This window comes from Athene noctua, chromosome 10, assembly GCF_965140245.1.
Source record: "Athene noctua chromosome 10, bAthNoc1.hap1.1, whole genome shotgun sequence".
Taxonomy (NCBI): Eukaryota; Metazoa; Chordata; class Aves; order Strigiformes; family Strigidae; genus Athene; species Athene noctua.
In genome coordinates, this window is record NC_134046.1 from 9,332,463 (window position 1) to 9,338,972 (window position 6,510).

Here is a 6,510-nt window from a genome sequence, read left to right on the forward strand (position 1 = left end):
CCTGAAGATTAAGGTCTGGATGCAGGTGGAAGAGGGAAGCTTTCTGATCCTTGGAGCAGCAGTACACACAGAACCGGCTTGGGGATCCGGAGGGAATTCTGATTTATCAAGCGAAAGCCAGGAAAATCAGATGTCATTTCCCACCAGCTCAGGATGCTGTTTGCAAAGGTCAATGCCAGGGTGGTAGACGAGCTGTCAGCACTGCAGAGGGTCTGCTGCCCTCCACACCTGAGCCAGGTCAACTGGCCCCTCCTTGGAAAAACCCAGGGTCTACATCTGATAAAAACAAATAGGAAAAATAACTAGAGGAGGAGGTGCAGCACCTTGCCCTGCCCTCAGGGTTCCCAGGTAGGTATTTTCCACACTGCAGAGGATGGGCTTGGCCCCCATGGCTGCATCCATCCTTCTGGTTTGGGTTTGACCCTCTCAAGATTGTGGGTCTGGTAGGATTGGGATCTCCAAAAAAAGCCAAGAGGTTTCCTGGGAGCACATCAGGGCAGTATGGTCATCAGCAGAGGATTTGTTGCTCCCTTATGTTAGGTGAAGAAGATGCTGCAAGAGGCAGGGAAGGAACGTGGCTGTGTTCCCCACAGACCTCAGGCTGACTCCAGAAATGTGCAAAGGAGGGAGAGAGGGGTGTTCAGGGGGATGAAGGCTGTGAGCTGCTAGAAACAGTGAAAAAGGAGAAAGACGGATAGAGGTGAGGGCAACAAGAATGTTCACATCACTTTTTGTTGTTGGCTTGGCTGCAGGGGAAGAAACATCACGCTGACTGCCTCAGAAAACAGAGTGGGCTGCCCCAGGGCCTCTGGTCAGCCGTCCCACTGGGAGAAACTCCAGGACAGTCACCCAGTAACCCCTGTCACACAGCCACAGCGAGAGGGTGTGGGATCCGAGACACAAAGCCACAAGAGTGGTGCAGCTGCTGCTGCAGAGTGTGACTAAAAAGCTACTTAGGAAATACTGAAAGCAAAACAAAACAAAAAATTCCCCGAAAAAACTGTCTCAAAGAAAAAAATCCAGCAAATTTCCTGTGCAGACCCTGACTGCATTGCACAATCATTTTGCATCTTACCTGGCAAGTCACCCTCTTCTTTTACAGGAAAATATTATTTTTAAAGGTTGCTAAGAGCCAGCAGTACCAATGCATTTGGGTCAGGATTTTCCTACTCCAGAAACACTGTCTCATGACCAAATGACACTCGGGAAAAGATCCTTTCTACCTTAGATTGCATTTATGATGTGACCCCCCCACGCTTCTGACAGCTGCAGCGGGGGGAGGCAGGAGGCAGGGACATGGGGTGCCAGGCTGGATGCTGCCCGGTACGACGGCAGGCTGTGTGGTACGATTGACAGCCCAGGGAGAGCACAGCATCGTACAGGTTTACACGCACCATCCATCACTCGCTGACCGCGTTGTTTTCTCTTTGCACACTTGTATGGCAATGTAACTACAAAACGTTCCTATGAACTGTTCCCTGATGTGCAAATATAGCTTTAAATGACTTCTCTAGGAAAGAATCCTCACTATTTTATACAAATTGTCTTGCATGTTTATTACACAGAATCACGATCCAAAAAGAAGGGGATTCATCCCATGCCTATTCATAACACTGCTCTCCCTTACGCATTACAAGCTGGAACATACTCCAGGCCCCCTTGCATGATGAATGATACCTACTTGCTCTTTGCTTCCAGCTTGTTCTGATTTGCTTATTTATGGAGCCCAGTGCACTGACAGAAACCCTTCCCCTCCAGTTTGTCCACAAGACAGAGCTCATCATGGGCACTGGGCTTGCAATGGGCAGTTTGGAGAGGGAGCACTACCACCTGAAACTCTATTCCTGGCCTCACCACTGTGCGAAGAAACCCCGGGACCACACCAGAACTGCTGCACTTCCCACTGACATTCTGCCCAGTAGTTTCCCCCCCACATTTAAAGCCCTTTCTCCCTCTCCCCGTCTGGGAGCAGAGCACCAGGCTGGACGCAGGCCCACGTGGGTGCAGGGATGCCCACCTGCCTGCTCGGGGGATGCTGTGCCTGGGAGGTGCGAGTGGGATGTTTCCTGCTGTATTTAGCTTAGCCAGCTCAGCCAGCCCATTCCACTGCCTGCACGCAGCCTCGGGAGAGAATGGAAGGAAACAACGTACCGGCCAGCCAAGCCAAACACCGGGAGGTCAAACGCTGCATCACAGCTTCTTGGAGATGACACATGCACCCGACGCAAGTCCACTAGTCTCCTGGCAGGGGAGCATCTTGCAGAGCCCTGCACTAACACAGCAGCTGCAAATGCCATCTTCTGGCCCCGGGCTCCAGCACAAGCTGACTCCCTCCCAGGGATGAGGATTTTGCAGTCTGGGTGGGAGGAAGGTGCTGGGGTGGGTGGCCCCAGTGCAGAGCGTAGCCCTCCCTTCCCCAGCAGCACAGTACTTACAGCTCTGAAAATAATCCAGACTTCATTAACTTGTCAAATTAGGAAATTGAGAGCTGTCAAAGTGTAGTGAAAATTGGAGGTGGATTTTATAGCAAGCCGTGGGATCTCCCACTGTTTGTCTAATCTAATTTCCTCATCGTCGTTGTCCTAAGAGAGTCATTAGGAGAGAGGGAGAAGTAAAGAGATGAAGACATGAACAGTTTCCAGTTGAAAGCACCTCCCTTCTGTGTACGGGTGCAGATGAGAGGGTTTATATAAGCTGCTCAGGATCAGTAATTTTCCTCTGTCACAGTCATGTTTGTGTTTTAAGACAACTCTTAAGCTACATCCCCTTTGGTCAATCCTGCCACAGGAAGAACATAAAAAGTGGTTTCTTTTGTACTCCCATCAACTGGCAAAGGCAGAGGATTGACTGGAGCCCTTTCTGACCCATGGAGCTTTTGTGTTCCTCACTCTGAAGTATTTAGTTAATTATTACTGAGAGCGTGCCAACCTGTCCTGAACCTGCCACACTAAAATAAAAGCACACAGAAGACTGAGCAAAGCCCGTAGCATGAAATGCCTTTAAATCGAAGATGCTTTAACGCGCTCCTCTGCAGCAACCAAGCAGCACTGCTAAGGCACATCACACCACGTAAAAGCACATCCTAGTCTACTTGCTCCTGCCACGCTCTTTTTCAGCACTATTCTCCACAACAACACAAGTATCTCCACAGTACAAATAAATCATAGAACAAAATAACTCATTCTGGTATGTCTCTCATTTCCAGGGCCATTTTGCAAAGGCAGGTTAAAAAAAAACAAAACAAAAACAAAACCAAAAAACCACAACAGTATGAAGTGAGAGAACCCAGCAGAGAGGTCTTAATATGCAGCTGCATCTCATCTCCGTGCATGCAAACGGTGCAAGTGCCTGGTGGAGAAACCCCACGTGCGTCATGCCATCTCTCCAACACATGTAGCTCAGAGGGGAGGGAGGTGCTGCTGTGTGTGGAGTAACTGTGGTGGAAACCCTCCTCCCTGCAGAGGGGGCACAACCCGGTTGTGCAAAGGCACACACGGCTGAGCCAGCAGCCCCAGCACCGCTGCAGCAGGAGGGCAAAGGATTTAGTCTCAGGGTGGCGACACTCCTGTCCTCCGGTGTTTGCTTTTAAGGAGGCAGCACCAGAGAATATTCTGAAAAAGCAACAAGTGAAGCAGGACATCTCAAGCCCATGCAGCTGAGATGAAGCCCTAGGGGACCCAGCTACTGCAACAGCAGAGAGAGAACAAGCTGTCCAATGACAGCAGCAAAACCAGATAAATGAAGAGTCAATACCATCTTTGCTGGAGAATGAAATGTTAAAACCATACCAGCAGCTGGTTGGGGATAAGTTTTTGAGGCAAAGCTGCCATTCCTTGCCTGCTAATTGTTATGCTTTCCGAAGATTTCATCAACTAAGTTGTGTTCTACAAACTGCTATTTAATTACCAGAGTAGAATCCTGCTAATTAGCCAGCCCCAGAAGACAGCCCTTCATCTCTGTTAAGTGAAATTCCAAACTAATCCCTCCAGCAGCAGTTGTGTCGCAGCCTGGTGAGCCACAGAGAGATATTAGAGATGTCCCCAAAGTTGGGAGGAACAATCCGAGCTCAGCCCTCACCTGCAGCCAGCAGCCACTTTCAGCCCTGGGAAGGTGCAAACCAGCACAAGAAATGTAATACTCAGAAGTAAAAATCTATTAATTCCTCTTACCATTTCCCAGCTGTCCCTCCTGGCTCCATTTGCCCCGTCAGCTTCAGCCACAGCATGGCCAGCATCTCCTCTTCGCCCAGGGCTGGTGCTCCCGCCGAGCTGCATCCCTCCTGCCTGTGCTTGGACCTACATAAGAGGCCATCCTCTCTCCTTCAGCCATCTTGCCACCATTTTCCACTTAACACCACGTTAGCATCTCAGCTTTCCCCAGGAAGATGCTGTGAGCACCTTTTACAAGATGCTATGAACGTTTCTAAAGCCAGACAGAGCTCTCTCTCCACCTCTCATCTCACCTGGTTTCCCAGGACAGAGGATAATCCCCATACAACAGTAACTCCGCAGCCAGCAGACCTGGATGGCAGGACAGGCATATCAAGGATATGAAGTTTCTACAAAATTCATAAAAACAGCCTGGGTAAAGGAGATAAGTGCTCCAGCTACGTGAGAGGCTTTAGTGTGACCTGCCTCACCAGCAGACACCAGATAAAGCCCAAGGGCACTATCCCAGTGTGAGCAGGGATCAGCCAGGGTTCATTACCCCCACAAGAGGGAAGCAGGTTTTTTTAATTCAGCCAATGCAGTAATCTGGAGGGTTTTTTTTTTTCTGTCTGTCACCATGGAAGTTAAATGTTTTAATTTTATGTTGAAATGCCAGCAGAAATTAATTTTGATATGAAGTTATAGACTCTGATATCCATTTAAACAATTTAGATGATTTTGAAGTAGTGGGGGGTTCATTTAATCAAGTTCAATAAAGCAGATCTCCAGGTGAAAATAGTAAATATTTAAAAGACTACAAAAATTAACTGTTTAACATCATTTGGTATAAATACATCTGCTATGGAGATCAGTAGGGATGAAAGGACAGTTCAAAAATTCTACAAAGCATTTAAATTTACAAAATTCCAATATGCAATTTGTCGTGTTCCTGTAAACTTGCATTAGCCACTTTGATTCAAGCCCAGTTTTGGATTGTGGCATATGATGTGTTGAATTTTAGTCAGAAAATATCCATCAACAATTGTCACTGGAATTAAGCCATACAGAAAAAAAAATCCCTGATTTTATAGATTAGGGATATAGAACAATGAAAAATTGACAGCAGTTCATAATGTGGACATTGGTAGTCAATGAGCAGCTACCCTTGACCTCTGTCCAATGCTCAGGCAGAGAGGTCTTTAATATCAGCGACATATGAGGAAATTACATAAAAATAATTTCCTTCAATAGGATGAATTAAGTATTATCTTAAATTACCAAGTTTCAGTGACATCACCAGATCGGCCTTTTCTGCCCGCAGATCCAACTCTGCTGAAGTCAAAGTCTGTGCTCAAAATAAACCTGGAGGAGAGGTAAGAGGCTCTGGCTTGTTTCCAAAAGTAAAAGCAAGCAGAAGATGAGGTATGGGATTAATTCTTCATTAGTGTTCCGCTCACATTTCCTCCAAAGACAGACAAGTATTTCAAGTGAAAAATCTTGCCCATCAAGCTGTTGAAAATATTTTTCTTCAAGGTTTCTACCCCTCACTTTCCAAAGTCACTTTTTGACTATCACACAGGCCTGGTGGCTATTCCCGTACATCACACCTACAAACATCAGACAGCACTTCACGGGTAGTTGGTGTCCCAAGGCCCCCCTCTACCCATTCCCCAGAGACAGGGGGACCCCACTCACTGGAGATAAAAGTGGTGGCCACAGCAACGAGTTCATTTCACCTTGCAGGGGAAGCACCATCCTACATTCTCTTATTTCTCAAGGAGGTTGGATGTCTCCACACAGGAGCTGATGGGTGACGATGTACCTACAAGAGAAACTACACTGAGTTTCAACACTGCTTTTAGTTAAATATATATATTTTTTAACAGATCTCAGACAATTTAGAGGTAATCCAAATGGAGTAATATCATAAAAAGTAATCCTTGAGCATTGGATGTATCTTGGAAAAGATACAGTGGTAAAAATTAATCTAAGCAAGGCTAGCTGGAGTGTTTCATGTACTGTCACTGCAATGTAGATACATATTTTTTTATATATGTAAACATCATATAATTAAACTGGTAATAGTCTCTATGCTTTTCATTTTGAATTCTCAATCTAACTGCAACTTAAAAACACTTCAAATATTGAATACATACAAGAAGTACTGAATACATACCAGAGATACTACTAATAAACTTCAGGCCTCCTTTCTGATTTAATAACAAAAAAAAATTTTTTAATATTTTAAGACTATGAACAAAACAGTTTCTAAAAGAAACTTCTAAATTTTAGTGAAAAAAACAGATTTGAAAAAGCAGGACTGGTACATTTAATCTCAGAAAGTAATTACAGAAGCAAGACA